The sequence below is a fragment of the Chiloscyllium punctatum genome, chromosome 9, assembly GCF_047496795.1.
Source record: "Chiloscyllium punctatum isolate Juve2018m chromosome 9, sChiPun1.3, whole genome shotgun sequence".
NCBI lineage: Eukaryota > Metazoa > Chordata > Chondrichthyes > Orectolobiformes > Hemiscylliidae > Chiloscyllium > Chiloscyllium punctatum.
The window spans coordinates 16,645,906-16,663,464 of record NC_092747.1 but is presented as its reverse complement, the minus strand read 5'-3'; positions in this window follow the sequence as shown (position 1 = coordinate 16,663,464).

The following is a 17,559-nucleotide window of genomic DNA, read 5'->3' as shown; positions in this document are numbered from 1 at the left end:
ACACCACCACCTGCAAGTTCCCCTCCAAGCTACCTCCACCCTGAATTGGAAACATATTGCCTGTTCCTTCACTATCTCTGGATGTGGGTACACGGTGGCACAGTGGTTAGCACTGCTGCCTCACAGCGCCAGAGACCTGGGTTCAATTCCCACCTCAGGCGACTGACTGTGTGGAGTTTGCACATTCTCCCTGTGTCTGCGTGGGTTTCCTCCGGGTGCTCCGGTTTCCTCCCACACTCCAAAGATGTGCAGGTCAGGTGAATTGGCCATGCTAAATTGCCCGTAGTGTTAAGTAAGGGGTAGATGTAGGGGTATGGGTGGGTTGCGCTTCAGCGGGGCGGTGTGGACTTGTTGGGCCGAAGGGCCTGTTTCCACACTGAAAGTAATCTAATCAAAGTCCTGGAACACCCTCCGTAACAGCATTGTGGGTCTACCTACAGCACATGGACTGCAGCAGGTCAGAAGGCAGTTCACCACCATCTTCTCAACGGACAGCTAGGGACAGGAAATAAATGCAGGCCAGCCAGTGATGCCCACATCCAATAAGTTATTTTTTTCTCTTTCTTCTCCCTTTTCATTGGTTTTCTTTCTCTTTCTCATTTGTCTTTCTCATTCAGGCTTCTCTCTGTATTTCTAATTGAATATTAATTAATTCCAGTACTGACATATTATGTTTCCTGTTTTTTAATTCTGAATACTGACTAATCCTTTTAAACAAGTTCTGATCCTGATGAGAACTTGCTTTTATTTCTACTTTCAAATTATTCACTAATTCTCTAAGTTTAGCTTTAGACAAAAATTCTGTTCTGACTGGACCCACACTCACTGCCTGCCTTTCTGGATTGGGTCTTCCCTATTGCTAAGCGAAGGCAGCTTTGTTCTTCACTTCCATTCTTGTTTTAATGCAATTAACTGTTCACCTCAAACTCTAGTGGCATGGTGGACCAGTGGTTAGCACTGCTGCCTTACAACACAAGAGCGGCATGGTGGATCAGTGGTTAGCACTGGATTAGTGGTGCTGGAAGAGCACAGCAATTCAGGCAGCATGGATGCTGCCTGAACTGCTGTGCTCTTTCAGCACCACTAATCCAGAATCTGGTTTCCAGCATCTGCAGTCATTGTTTTTACCCAGTGGTTAGCACTGCTGCCTTACAACACGATTCCCAGATTCAGCTCCAGCCTCGGGCAACTGTCTGTGTAGAGTTTGCACATTCTCCTGTGTCTGCGTGAGTTTCCTCCCACAGTCCAAACATGTGCAGATTAGGTGAATTGGCCATGCTAAATTGCCCATAGTGTTCAGGGATTGTAGGTTAGGTGCATTAGTCAGGGGTAAATGTAGAGTAATAGGATAGGGGAAAAGGTCTGGGTGGGTTACTCTTTGGAGGGTCAGTGTGGACCTGTTGGGCTGAAGGGCCTGTTTGCACACTGTAGGGACTCTATTCTACTTTATGCCTGAAAACCTTGTTTAAAAAAGCAGATATCAATGAACCTTTGACACCCTGTTACCATTCAAGAACAAATATAAAAACAAATTAAAACAATATCTTGTCTTCTTAACATACAGCATAAAGTATAATCCAAAGTTAAACCTATGTACTAGTATCACCTACTTACAAATAATAAATTATAAACCTGTGATGACTGCAGCTTTAAGAGGTGTTTTATGCTGGTTTCTTTTAGAGAGACAGTTTGGAGGACAGGTATTGAGCAGTCTATGAGGAGACAAACAACTCGTGGGGTCATGGTTTTTTTAAAAGTTGGAACAATAGAAGCAGCCTGAGTGGGTGTGATCACTCTCCCACAGAATCAGGATGTTTAGTTTAGCTTTCAGTATGTTAGATTCTTGAAAAGGTAGAAATTTTTTTTTTTGGTCCTATCTCAGTTACAGCTAAACACTGCGGGCTCACACCTGCTATGGGAGTTGTATATGAGGCAGTCTGTGTACTGAATTTGCCCTTTGTCAAGGTTGTGCGTATGGGATATTACTGTACTAATATTAATTGGTAATGGTTACTGTATTTATTGTTCTGTTAAGTTTTCCGACAGGGTTAAATTATTCCAAATCCTTTTTTTCTTTGTTGTATGTAATTTATAGTAGATAAATAAAGTGTATTTTGCTTTAAAACTGATAGTTTGACCAATCAAATTGCATCTGGAATGCAACACCTTACATTTATCTTTAAAATAAAAAAAAGTTAGGGTCTAGACTATCTTCTGAATATTTTGAGGGGGGTCTGGTCTGGTCCATTACACCTACAAAATAATTATTTTAAAATCTCCTTTGTCCCCTCTTTCACCTTTCTTAAAAATGTATTTGGTTCTCTTTACCATTCATTGTTCAGGCTAATTTTATTGTCTCTGTAGTATCTGTTTCTCCCTGCTCCAATCCTCCACATCATTTGGGGCGTTGATGTTTGACTGTCAGCTGATAGTTATTTGAAACCATGGCAATCAGTCAGTTATGAAATATTGTCTCACAAAAGACAACAGCTATTTGACTCTATGAAGTTTCGTATCCGATCTGACATCAGGCACAAACATTGATTCAAGTTTGCAACCCTGACATTGCGATCTAAGGGGGATGCCCAAACTTCCACTGTGTTAAAAGGCAGAGGCTTTTCCTGAAATTGACAAATAGTGGCCAGATCGTGCCCTCAAGGTCTGACTCAGGATGCTGGACTGGTTCTCAAAGTTGCAGACTGCCATTGTGGGCAAAGGAGACAGACATCTATCTAGAGACACTCTTGCGGGAACCTTTTAAACAGTTGTATTAGAAAATAGCCACAGGTGTCAGACCAACATTACATAGGAGGGACCCTTCACAGGCTGATCTGTGCCCACATCTGTGGTCAGGTGGAACCTCAAAGCTTGTATGGGTGGCTTCCCCATACAATTCCAGTCAGTCCTTGATTACTGACCTGACCTGACTATTTACTTGCCTGCCCACATTCTTCCTGCCTTTTGTCTGCCTCTGATGTTCACACGCGGCCACCTCCCACATGAATTATTATATTGTCTTCAGGACGAGAACTCTGTTCCATTTCTTTCCTGTCAGCCTTGGGCACCATCTACAGAGAGAGAAACATTTCGCCTCTGGGACCTTTCATGAGAATAGGGAAGACTTAGAGATGCAAACGACATTGAGCAGGAAACGGCGATGGGATAGGAAAAGAAAAGGAGACAGAAAAAGAAACAGAGGGTCGAAAAACCTGGCTTAGTGTTGAGTTGGGGAAATTTCTCCCTGTGGTGGGTGTGCCACCCTTCTATGACATCATATTGATCTGTATTGGCAGTACCTGACATACTGGGAGCCTCTGGTATTTCCAGTGCCAAATGAACTTCCAACTGTGCGCTAGGACAAACATTACCAGCCAGGAATAACCCATTACCATACACCTGGTGTGAGTGCAATTCAAAATAAAAGCTTCGGACAGCAAACAGATGGCATGAGTGATATTTCACTGGATATAAAAGATGGCAATTGGAGTATGATGTGGGAAAATGTAAAGTTGTTCCTTTTGGAATTATTTAAGGAGAGAAAAACTGCAGAAAGCTGCAACACAAAGTGACCCTTAGCCTGATGAAGGCTGGACTTTTTGGTCTAGGGTATTAGTCTTTGCTTAGGGCGCAAGAGGTCTGAGGTTCAAATCCTGCTCTGATTATCAGAGCAGGGAGGTTATAGTAGAGCCATGCTGAAAACAAAAAATGCAGGAAATCACAGCTGGTCAGGCAGCATCCATGGAGAGAGAGCAAGCTAAAGTTTCGAGTCTAGATGACTGTATTGGAATTGTAGAGGACTTTAGTTCAGTCACAACCCCGGTAATGTGTGCAGTTCTGGTCACCATATGAAGGGCTTTTGCCTGAAACGTCGATTTCGAAGCTATTTGGAGGCTGCCTGAACTGCTGTGCTCTTCCAGCACCACTAATCCAGAAACAGGAAGGAGTGATTGAAATTAGATAATGAACTTTCTTACTGTATTGGCACCCCCTAACTGATGATATACCTCATTGACTTGATTGGAGACAACCCCTTACGTTTTGAGACATAGTCAATTGCTTGAAGGACTTTCACTGTGTTTGCTGTACAGACCGTTAGCACATGGCTGGAATGAGATTGATGTGGCATGGCACTACATAATGATATGTCTGGCCCCTTGTCTAATCACCGCTGATAACCAGGACATGTCACTTGGCTTTGGGTGTTTATTAAAAGGCAAGGTTTTTCCTGGAGCGTTGGAGGCTGAAGGGTGACCTTATAGAAGTTTATAAAATCATGAAGGACAAGGATAGGGTAAATACTCAAGATCTTTTCCCTGGGTTGGGGGAAGTCCAGAATTAGAGGGCATAGGTTTAGGATGAGAGGGGAAAGATTCAAAAGGGACCTAAGGGGCAACGTTTTCAGGCAGAGGGTGCTGCATGAATGGAATGAGTTGCCAGAGGAATTGGTGGAGGCTGGTAAATTCTAACATTGAAAAGGCATCTGGATGGGTATATGAATAGGAAGGGTATAGAGGGATATTGGCCATATGTTGGCAAATGGGACTAGATTAATTTTGCATATCTGGTCAGCATGGACGAGGTGAACTGAAGGGTCCGTTTCCGTGCTGTACATCTCTATGACTCCACCCATTACCTTTCAGTTTAGGCTGAGGGGACCGAGAGCAAAAAGACAAAGTGAGGCTATAAGCATCAAAGTAGAGTGAGTAAGCAAGCTGTCTTGTGGTACACCCTGGTCACATCCAGGAGCTGGGTACCTGCCCTTGTCTCCAAGGTTTCCTGGCAGCATCTTTACAATGAAAGGTACCAGAGCTCCAAAGTGCAGCATTGAAGAGGAGGAGAGCACTGTAAGTAGATTGGAGGCATGTCGTGATGATGCAATGGGGGTAGTATAGTTTGGATGTCAGAGTCCATGCACAGGGGAAGGTGTGTGCTGTCAGGACCCATGGATCATACCCAGGGATATTGCTGCTTGGTGTTTAAGATGGAGGTCAGAAGGAGCAATCAATAAACTGCAGGCTTCAGGTTCGTGTCAGGAACTGTCACCATATCAATTCAGTCCAGCAGGTTGCAAAAGGGGAAACTACACATAAATGAGGTGACATTAGGTAGTAATGAGATGTTGACGCACGCTCATAGACGTGGGGCTTCCTGCCTTCAATATCAAGAAGCTCCTTGTTGTCCATCTCACACAATTCGTCCAACTTTCTAACTAGTGCCCACATAGTTTAGTGCTTAGGAAAATTCCACACCCATTCCCTTGTCTCCACATTCGTGGCCAATAACCATTCCAGATTTTTATGACTCTTTATTTTCCCCTTTTTCAAAGATATATGGAAGATAGGAGCAGGAGTAAGCTATTCAACCTTTCGAGGCTACTCCACCATTCATTATAGTCACAGCTGACCATTGAGCTCAAAGGTCCAACCCTATCCTCTGCTCATATCCCTTCATCCCTTTAGCCACATCAACCTCCATCTTAAATACACAATGGTTTGACCTCAACTACTTTCTGTGGTAGTGAATTGCACATAGAATTCCACCACTCTCTGAGTGAAGAAATTTCTCCACAACTCAGTCCTAAAGGTTTATCCATTTTCTTTAAAATATGACCTCTGGTTCTCAACTCCCCCACCATTAGGAACATCCTCCCGACATCTAACCTCTAGGCTTTTTATAGGTTTATATGTGATCTGCCATATTCTTCTAAACTCCAGTGAATACAATCTTGACTCAATCACCTCATACATTGGTCCTGCCATCCCAGGATTCATTTGGTAAATCCTTGCTGCTCTCCCTCTATACCAGTAACATCCTTCCTCAGATACGGAGACCAAAATCGCACACAATCTTCTGGGTGTGGTCTCACCAATGCCCTGTATAAATGCAGCAAGACATCCTTGTGCCTTTACTTGAATCATCTCGCTATGAATGCCAACATACAGTTTCCCTTCTTTACTGCCTGCTGGACCTGCACGCTTACCTTCAGCGACTGGTGTACGAGGGCATCCAGGTGTCATTGACCATCCCCCTCTCAATTTACAGACATTCACATAATAATCTGCCTTCCCACTTTTTGCTACCAAAGTGGCTAATCCCACTTTTATCCACATTCTAGTCCACCTGCCATGCATTTGCCCACTCAAACTGTCCAAATCACACTGTGACATCTCGCTATCCTCCTCTCAGCTCATCATTCCATCCAGCTTTGTGTGTCATCTGCAAATTTTGAGATAATACATTTAGTTCCCTCATTTAAATCATTAACATATAATACAAATAACTGGAGTCCCGGTAGCGAATCCTGTTGTACTCTAGTCTGAATGTTTGCATTCAGAAAAGAACATTTATCCCTATGCTTTGTTTTATATCTAGGGGTAGAATTAAATTCCTTATTCAAATTTTTATCCATTTCTCTCCAGCTTCAGATAATGCTGATCGTGTTAATGCTAATCTTGCCTCGCGTACATCCTGTGTGATGTAACCTGTATGCCTTAATCAGTGCAAATTCTTTTTCACTCTATGATCTGTACGTCTTCGCTTACGAGGTTCTGCCTATATTGTTTGCAAACAAAGGTTTTCACTGTACTTAGCTACATGTGACAATAAATCAAATCAAATCAATATCAATACATTACACCCCAATCCCATGCTGGTCTCCCCTGAGAGAACGTTCTCCCCGAGCAGTACATAAAGTGATATATCTGTTTTACAGGGAAATAGGCACAGGAGATTTTTGCAGTGCCCGTGCATTGATCAGCCCATTCCCTTTCTCGGTCTGAGGTGTGACCACCTCTCTGTACATGCTATCCACAATGCTCTCAGCTTCGCTCATACTCCAATACTCCCCAGCCATGTCCAGCTCCAAATCCCAGACTTTCCAGTGCTGAAGCCAGAGACACTTCCTGCACACATGCTGGTCCCAGGAACTGGAAATGTGCCTGTTTCCCATACAGAGCAGTAGGAGCACACTATGGCTTTGAGTTCCCCTGCCGTGACTTACTCCTTTTGATTAAATCTTTTGGAAGAAGCTTAATATCTAATAATTTTAATTTCTCCAGTTCCTTGATACTACAGAATCCAATTCTGAGAAATGTTAAATCATAGAAAATGTTTACAAACTGTCAGCAAGGCAGGTTTTAAATATTTATCTGACCTTATCTTCGACTTGCCAATCAGCTGTCTCCTTTGGAGCATCTATGGCTGGGTTGGGGTAAATCCATGCCAGTTACATTTGTCAGGGTGAATAGTGAGCAAACCCCCACCTTACCTACAATTGATGAAGTGGTGTGTGAGTGCAGGACTTCAGTCTCCCCATCACAATCTTTCTTTCACAGCCTACACTTGTCACAGTGGGGCATATGATTGTTGTTTCAAATACTGTCAGTTCTTTTTTTTTTAAGGAAAAAAAGGATCACTGTGGTTTCCCTGTGATGTCACGATTAGTTTCTTTCCAACAAGTTCTCATGGAATACAGGGAGAACTAGCTATTTGGATACAGAACTGGCTCAAAGTTAGAAGACAGAGGGTGGTGGTAGAGACCTGTGACCAGTGGAGTGCCACAAAGATCGGTGCTGGGTCCTCTACCTTTTGTCATTTACATGAATGATTTGGATGCGAGCGCAAGAGGTACAGTTAGTAAGTTTGCAGATGACACCAAAATTAGAGGTGTAGTGGACAGCGAAGAGGGTTACCTCAGATTACAATGGGATCTTGATCAGATGGGCCAATGGGCTGAGAAGTGGCAGATGGAGTTTAATTCAGATAAATGCAAGGTGCTGCATTTTGGGAAAGCAAATCTTAGCAGGACTTATACACTTAATGGTAAGGTCCTAGGGAGTGTTGCTGAACAAAGAGACCTTGGAGTGCAGGTGCATAGCTCCTTGAAAGTGGAATCACAGGTGGATAGGATAGTGAAGAAGGCATTTGGTATGCTTTCCTGTATTGTTCAGAGTATTGAGTACAGGAGTCGGGAGGTCATGTTGCGGTTGTACAGGACATTAGTTAGGCCACTGTTGGAATATTGCGTGCAATTCTGGTCTCCTTCCTATCGGAAAGATGTTGTGAAACTTGAAAGGGTTCAGAAAAGATTTACAAGGATGTTGCCAAGATTGGAGAATTTGAGCTATAGGGAGAGGCTGAACAGGCTGGGGCTGTTTTCCCTCGAGCATTGGAGGCTGAGGGGTGACCTTATAGAGGTTTACAAAATTATTGGGGGCATGGATAGGGTAAATAGGCAAAGTCTTTTCCCTGGGGTTGGGGAGTCCAGAACTAGAGGGCATAGGTTTAGGGTGAGAGGGGAAAGATATAAAAGAGACCTATGGGGCAACTTTTTCACACAGAGGATGTTATGTGTATGGAATGAGCTGGCAGAGGAAGTGGTGGAGGCTGGTACAATTGGAACATTTAAGAGGCATTTGGATGGGTATATGAATAGGAAGGGTTTGGAGGGATATGGTCAGTAAAAACAATGACTGCAGATGCTGGAAACCAGATTCTGGATTAGTGGTGCAGGAAGAGCACAGCAGTTCAGGCAGCATCCAAGTGGAGGGATATGGGCTGGGTGCTGGCAGTTGGGACTAGATTGGGTTGGGATATCTGGTCAGCATGGACATGTTGGACCAAAGGGTCTGTTTCCATGCTGTACATCTCTATGATTCTATACCCTTCCCAGAATGACTCACAGTGACACCTGTTATGAGGAGGACAACCTTCCCAAAATGCTTCACCATGACACTGACTCCAGAATGCCTCACCATGACACTAATCCCAGAATGCTTCACTATAACACCACCAGTGAGGAAACCTTCCCCAGACTGCTTCATCATGACCCTGACAGTGGGCACTGATCCCAGAACGCCTCACAGTGATACCAATTGCAGGGACACTGATCCCAGAATGCTTCAACCTTGACACTGACTGTGAAAATACCTTTCCCAGAATATCTCCCCATGACACCCACTATAAGGACACTCATCCCAGAATGCCTCACCATCATACCAACTGTGAGTACACTCATCCCAGACTGCTTCACTGTGACATTGACTGTGAAGACCCCTTCCCTTGACCCTTGGCTGTCGGATTGGCCATGGATTTTCAGCATTTCTTGTTTACAATTCACATCCATCTTGGGCCTCCATGATATTCTATTCACTATTTACTAATTACAGTAAATAGAGTACATACTAATTCTAAACTCCACTTGCGCCCTAAATGGCAGTAGTACAGCTGGGAGATTGAACATGGGTTGTTAAGGTTATGCTATCCCCACATCCTTTTCCCAACTCTTGAGTGCTTGTTTTCCCCTCGCCTATGATCACTCCAGATTCTGTCTCTGATTTATTTTGCAGTCGATGTCTCATTTGTTGACCTTCTCTTCCATTCCCCTCGCTTGTTTTAATTTATCATTTTTGCTGCCTTCTCAGTTGTGTTCTTCCATTGGCTGCTTTCACTGAGGTCCCAGCTTGTCTCGTCTTTTTGTTTCTCTGACTGTTCTGTTGCTTAATGTGCTGCAGAAGTTCCTGACATAGCAAGTCTCACTTCGATACCATCTTTCTGTGGTTCCACGCCGGCAATCAAAATCACTACCATCTCTGGAACATACAAATACTGCATACACGCAACAATTTTATGGAGGTTTACATTTGCATTCTGTAAGTTTATTTTATTTCAAAACTATACTTCATAAAAAATATCTTTACGTACATATACATAGTCACTAAAGCAGTTCTGTTCTGTACAGTGACATAGGTAAAAACAAACAAACATTGGAGTGTGAATCCAGCAAACAAAACTAAGACATTTCTTACTTGTGCAGGATTACATTTACATATGCTTGATGCATAAGGAGGCTCTGATAACTGAACAGACCCCCATCTAACTTCAGTAGGAAGACCCTAGATATTGGTCTGCCTTCATTGAGCCTTGGTAGTAGCTGCCCCAAACTTTACTGTGTCCCTCAGCACGTGGTCCTGGACCTTGTAACATGCCAGTCTGTAACACACAGTCAGTTCTTCTCGAGCACGATGGCTGTGTTCTTGTGCAACCCTGCGGTATAGAAAAATCACGCTTTTAAAACAGCGCTTAAAGTGGTGGTGGCGTAATGATGTTACAGCCAACACACGCTTTAAAATTTTGTGCTTTAAAAGCAGATTCCCCAATTCGTCAATCGCATTACAGCGTATTCACATTGATGAAATGCATGTCACAGCAGAATGACCTGTATTTAAAATGATGAGGAGCATAGATAAAATTGACAGGGAGAAATTGTTCTCCTTGTTGGAGGGCTCAATGACTAGGGGAAGGAGGTTTAGAGGAGAGGAGATTAGATTATATTCCCTACAGTGTGGAAACAAGCCCTTTGGCCCAACAAGTCCACACCGACCCTCCGAAGAGTAACCCACCCAGACTCATTTCCCTCTGACTAATGTACCTAACACTATGGGCAATCTAGAATGGCCAATTCACTTGGCCTGTGGGAGAAAGTTGGAGCACCTGGAGAAAACTCACATAGACATGAGGAGACTGTGCAAACTCCACACAGACAGTTCCCCGAGGCCAGAATCGAACCTGGGTACCTGGTGCTGTGAAGCAGCAGTGCTAACCACTGAGCCACCGTGCCACCCCAATGAAGGCAAATCACATGGAGACCGATGGGAACCTGGAACTCACTGTCTGTGAGGATGATAGAGATAGAAACACTCATAACCTGTCAGAAATACATAGATTATCACTGCATTGCCCAGGCATATACGATATGGGCCAAGTACTGGAAAATGGGATTTGAATCATCATTTTTGATTGGCAGAGACTCAATGGGCTGAAGGGCATTTTTCTCTGCTATAGACCTCTTGACCCTCAATGAATGAGAGGTACAAAAGGAAAGCATGCAATGATATTGTGACTTCCACATCCTCAAGGTAACCCCAAATCATCTTGCAGCATTTTTCAAAGCACGTAGTTGTTCTAATAATATGAACAAACATTATAAATTATCATAGAAATGGTTATCCATGTGCATTATTCCAAATCAACCCTACAATACTAACGTAGGGGACCTTCTATGAACACTGAGAAGGTTCAGGGTGTGTGTCAGGAAGTCCTTTACTGCAGGAAGTAGAACTGCATTTCAAACAGACATAGTGGAAAATCAGCAAGGTAAAAACAATGACTGCAGATGCTGAAAATCAAATACTGGATTCAGGTCAGGCAACATCTGAGGAGCCAGAGCCCTTCATCAGGATTCCTGATGATGGGCTCCTGCCCGAAACGTCGATTTTCTTGCTCCTCGGATGCTGCCTGACCTGCTGTGCTTTTCCAGCAACACACTCTCAACTCTGATCTCCAGCATCTGCAGACCTCACTGTCTCTCATAGTGACAAATCAAAAGAACACAAGCTTTGGACTTCTCTCTGTGATAGAAGAACACACTTGAAGTGAACAGAAACAGTAGCCAAAATGGGCATAACAACATCGAAACTGATTCTCAACAGAGGCCTGTGACACTGGGGGAGATGGTGGTGTGGTCATGATGGCACTGAACTAACAATCCAAAGTAATTCTGTGGTGTGTGGGTTTGAATCCCACCATGGTACTTCATGGAATTTATGCTATACTTTCCAAGTTGGTACTGAATGTAACTCTAGACCCACAGGAAATGTGATCGAATCTTAACTGCCCTCAGAAATAGCCAAGCTATGATAATTAAGAATGTGAAACAAATGCTGGTTTCACCAGTGATGTTTACATCTCTGAAAAAATAAAGGAGAAAAGAAAAGACAAGAGGATTCACTCAATTGGCTCAATTTAACTGCCAGTTCCTTTAGAGACACTGAGTCAAATTTCTGGAACTCCCTCCCACCCTTCATCCTAATGAAGGGCTTATGCCTGAAACATCAACTCTCCTGCTCCTCGGATGCTGTCTGTGCTTTTCCAGCACCACACTTTTCGACTCTGACTCTCCAGCATCTGTAATCCTCACATTCTCCTAGTACATAGAGGAAGGTCTGCATTATAGGCAGAGAGCCAGGCTCCTTTGTGGAGACTGGGAATGATGGTGGGAATGGGAAGAATTGATTGAATTCAGATGCAGTGAAGGATGCCAGTTTGGGAACTGACAGAGAACACAGAATAGCACAGGAACAGGCCCTTCGGCCCACCATATCTGTGCCAACCATGATGCCATTCTAAACTAATCTGCCTGTACATGTCCTGTGTCCTGATTTTCCTGCTCCTTGGATGCTGCCTGACCTGCTGTGCTTTTCCAGCACCAATCTAATCTAGACCATGTCCTATATCCCTCTATTTCTTGCCTGTGTCTGTCTAAGTGCCTCTTAAACTTTGCTTTCTTTTTGGTTTCTACCACCTTTCCTGGCCATGCATTCCAGGCAACTACCACCTACCTTTGTGAAAAGCCACCCCCTACATCTTCTTTAACATTTCCCGTCTCACAACAAGCCAATGTCCTCGTATTTGATATTACCACCTTGGGAGAAAAAGACACTAACTATCCATCGTATCCATGCCTCTTAGAATTTTCTGCTCTTTGATCAGACTTTCAAGCATCAGTTACAAACAATCCAGGTTCATCCAAACTCTCCTTATGGCTAATGCACTTCAAACCAGACAACACCCGAATAAACCACTTCTGCACCCTCTTCAAAGCCTTCACATTATTCCTATCGTGTGATGACCAGAACAGGCCTTGACAAAATGTAAAACCTCTCCATCAAAGGTTAGATTTCTACGCAACATCATTGAACGTGAAATAGGTCATATTCTGCATTCAACTTTCACTCCAATACTAAAGCAGGACAGAGGAAGTATTGTAAGAAAATGTGACAGTAAAACAATGGTAAGAGTTGACTCCAACATTGTAAAGAAGCAATTTGACTTCTTCGGTCACCATAAACCAACAATTTGTTATTTGTGGTTGGCTGCCATTATATTTTACACAATCAGACCAATGATTTTCCATTAACATGGTGAAGTGCAAAATTCTGTGAGGTATGTTTCACAGGAAAATTGTACCTACTCAGATAAGGAAAAACTCAAAAGGAAGGGTGATTTATCTGATTAAATTGAAACATAAGATGTAGATGTTGAAGAATTTACATTGAATTAGAGGAAGACTTTTCCTACTGTACCAGAACCATAAAAGTAAATGTAGTGCTCCAGCCTGCCATCTGGTGACGAGAGTCTAAAACATCAAATAGACACGAGGCAGCTCTGAAAATACTCTATCCCATGCTGTCCAGTTAATGGTAAAGATCACTTTGAGTCCGTTAAGTTTTTATATGCCTAAGTTTAGAGGAATGATTTGTGATTAAGTTTGAAATACAAAACAAAGATGTGTTTGATGGATTTGGAGAGTGGATGCTGAGAGAATAAACATAGAATCATAGAACCGTTGAATTATACAGTAGCAGAAAGGCCTTTTCTGCATTTCACTAATGCCTCCAGTGATTTGTTCCCTTTGTTCCTGGCAAAAGCCTATCTTTTCCTCCCCATCGTATCCTGAATGTCTCTGGCAATCCATGGTTTTCTGGTCTTAACAGTCCTTCCTAACACCGTAGAGGAACATGTTGGGCTTGTATACTCTCTAATTCCTTTCTGAACATCACCAAACCCCCTCCCCCCACATCTCCCACCCTGCTGTTCTGTAGATTTCCCCACTTGTAGCTGTTTCCAGTACTTTGACCAGAACCTGCCTTATTTCACTAAACTTCACCTTCCCCAATCCAAAATCATTTTTTCTTTGCAAATTGTCTATTTCTTTGACCGCAATGCACTTAAATTGTTCCGTGTTGTGATCACTATCACTGAAGTGCTCCCCCATCACCACCTTAACCGTCTGTTTGGCTTCATTCCCCAGAATTAGGTCCAGAGAACAGCTGCAACTCTTGTTGGACCCTCTACATATTGGCCGAAACAATCGAATTGAGAATGCATAAGCGCTCAGAGGGCCTGGCAGTGTTTGTGATTTGAGAAGAGATGTTGACAAAACAGGTCCATGGCTATTTATTAAAGCTTCTCTCCCTGATTGGTCATGTCTGACCCTCTATCCACAGACGGTGTCAGATCTGCTGACTCCTGTCATCACATTTCTGGTGATGCTCGACATTGCTTTTGTGTTATATCCCTGTTTCCCAGGCTGCAAAGTCAGTTACAGGAATCGCACACTCAGAATGAGGAGGCAGCCGTTTAGAACTCGAATGAGGAGTAATTTCTTCACTCAGTAAGTTGTGGAACTTTGAAAGTATCGACCCCAGAAGGCTGTGAATGTTCAGGCACTGAAGACTACGCTTACTGTGCATTGAGAGCTCTAATTACAAAAATGATTCCAGGGATGAGAAACTTCAGTTGGGAAGATAGAAGTTGGGACTGTCCTCCTCGGAGAGAAGGGTGAGAGGAGATATGATAGATAGAGGTTTTAAAAATCATGAATAGGATGGACAGAGTAGATAGGGAGAAGCTGTCCCTGCTTGTCACAGGTACAGGAATGAGACAGGTGATGAAAAAGGCATTTGGCATGCTTGCCTCCATTTTTCATTGGAGTTGGGAAGTCATATTGTTGCAGTTGTCAGGACATTGGTGAAGCGACTTTTAGAATGCTGTGCACATTTCTGGTTGCCCTTCTATCGGAAAGATTAGATTACTTACAGTGTGGAAACAGGCCCAACAGGTCCACACTGACCCTCCGAAGAGCAACCCACCCATACCCATTCCCCTACATTTACCCCTTCACCTAACACTACGGGCAATTTAGCATGGCCAATTCACCTAACCTGCACATCTTTGGACTGTGGGAGGAAACCGGAGCACCCGGAGGAAACCCACATGGACATGGGGAGAATGTGCAAACTCCACACAGACAGTTGCCCAAGACAGGGAATTGAACCTGGGTCCCTGGCGCTGTGAGGCAGCAGTGCTAACCACTGAATCACCTGGTTAGGTGGTTAGATGTTGTTAATCTTGAAATGGTTGAGAAAAGAAGTACAAGGATGTTGCCACGGTTAGAGGGTTTGAGCCATAGGGAGAGGCTGAGGGTTTTCCCTGATGCGTCAGAGGCTGAGGGGTGACCTTATAGAGGTTTATAAAATCATGAGGGGCATGGGCAGGGTGAATAGCCAAGGTCTTTTTCCCAGAGTAGGTGAGTTCAAAACTAGAGGGCATAGGTTTAAGGTGAACAGGAAAGATATAAAAAAGACCTAAGGGGCAACTTTTTCACACAGAGGGTGTATGGAATGAGCTGCCAGAGGAAGTTGTGGATTACAACAATTAAAATACATGCGGATGGGTACATGAATAGGAAAAGGATGGAAGGATATGGGCCAAATGCTGGCAGATGGGCCTAGATCAGCTTAGGACATCTGATCAGCATGGAGGAGTTAGACCGAGGGTCTGTTTATGCACTGTAAAACTCTATGACTCCTTCTTGATCATTGTCTCAGGCTGTATGACACTTTTTTTGCAGAAGGTATCCCTCTCCTTTAAAACATACATTTACATTTAAGCATTAAGTCCTGACACTTCCCGACATCTCTTTCTTCAGTTTGAATTCCTTTTTTTTTGATTATATCTGAAGTACCCTAACATGTTTGTCTATGTTCTGAATTAATGTCTTTGCTGGAATAGCAAATATCTCGAGGCAATACGTTTGCCACATTTTGCTGTAAACAATAAGGTGAAAACCAACTCATTGTTTTCATACACATTAAACGGTTATATTTGGAAATTCAGGCCAACATACAACCCTTTGATATAATTCAGTACAAAGGTCATCTCATCATTTTCCTGACTCAAATATATTTTTAAAAATTAACTCATGGGACATGGGCATCACTGGCTGGGCCAGCATTTATTACCCCTCTCTTGTTGCCCTTGAGAAGGTGTTGGTGAGGTGTCTTCTTGAAGTGGCCTCACTGAAGTTCTATAGATGTCTTGTGAATATGGTAACAATCAAGCGAGTTGCTTTGTTGTGGATGGTGTCAAGATTCTTGTGTGTTATTGGAGCTACATTTATCCAGGCAAATGGAAAATATTCCATTAGACTCCTGAGTTGTACCTTGTAGATAGTGGACAGACTCTGAGGAGTCAGGAGGTGAGTTATTTGCATTATTCCTGGCCTTTGACCTGCTCTTGTAGCCGCTATATTTAAATGGCACATCCCGTTGAGTTTCTGGTCAAAGGTAATCTTCAGGAAGACATTGGTGGAGGATTCAGTGATGATAACAGCATTGAGTGTCAAGCGGTGGAAGTTATATTGTCTCTTCTTGGAAATGGTCATTGCCTAGCATTTTTGAGGTGCGAGTGGCATGCATTTATAGTCAGGTCACGAATAAGTTCAATAGAAACAAATTTAGCATAAGACATAGTCAGAGAGTCATCCCGATCTACAGCATGGAAACAGAGCTTTCAGTCTAACTTGTCCATGTTGATCAGATATTCTACATCAATCTTTTGGCCCATATCCCTCTAAACCCTTCCTATTCATATATCCATCCTAGATGCCTTTTAAATGTTGTAATTGTACCAGTCTCCACTACTTCTTCTGACAGCTCATACTGTCAGTTTCAGTGTAATTACTCTTGTTTTATCTTCATTACTGATCAGAAAAAGAAACCTCTATCAGAGTCATGTTGTATAGGTCTGGAGTCTCATTCCTTCAGATTCTTTTACTTTGAATCGTTTGCTCTTAATCCAACCTTTCCTTTCCTCTAATTCAAAAGCACAATTACTCGGAATTATGGAAATTAAAGCATAGGAGGTTGATAATATTTTGTCAGAAGTGTGGAAAGTGATGGACAGAATAGAGTTGGAGTCTGGTTGGGGCAGGAACACAAGAAAGTTTGAGAAGATTTGAGAAAGTTTGGGGAGAGGTGAAATGGCTTCAGAGTCTCACAGAATCAAAGGGAATGGAGATGGAGCAGGAGAGTAACAAAGAAACAAATAATGTAACTAGATGTGAGCCACCTAAAAGCAAAAGTAAGAGAAAAATACTGAAACATGCAAAAAAAAATGAAAATTAAGACAGACACGCTGTGTCAAAGTCAACACTTTTCCATGGACTAATGACCCCATATCACAAATGTTCACATCATAAGTAAATTTAAACATGTTCACATTTTAATTAGGAATTAACACTAACAATCAAATTGTTACTTTCACTTGAATTTCTGCAGGAAACTGATAGTATTAGTCTACAGCTCAGTAGACATGGTTCAACCCCCATCACAGCAGCTCATGTAGCTTGAATTCAACTATTGAAATATGGAATTGAAGAAGACCTGTAGTGGTGTATTGGTAGAGTCCCTATGCCTGGATCAGGAGACCTGGATTCAAGTCCCACCTGCTCCAGTGGTGTGTTTGTAAGATCTCTGAACTAGCACTCAACTATTCGCCCAAGTGAAGGGCTTTTGCCTGAAACATCAATTCTCCTGCTCCTCGGATGCTGCCTGACCTGCTGTGCTTTTCCAGCACAACACTCTTGACCCTGATCTCCAGTATCTGCAGTCCTCACTTTTGCCTACTCTCCCAGGTGTGGCTCACTGATATTACATC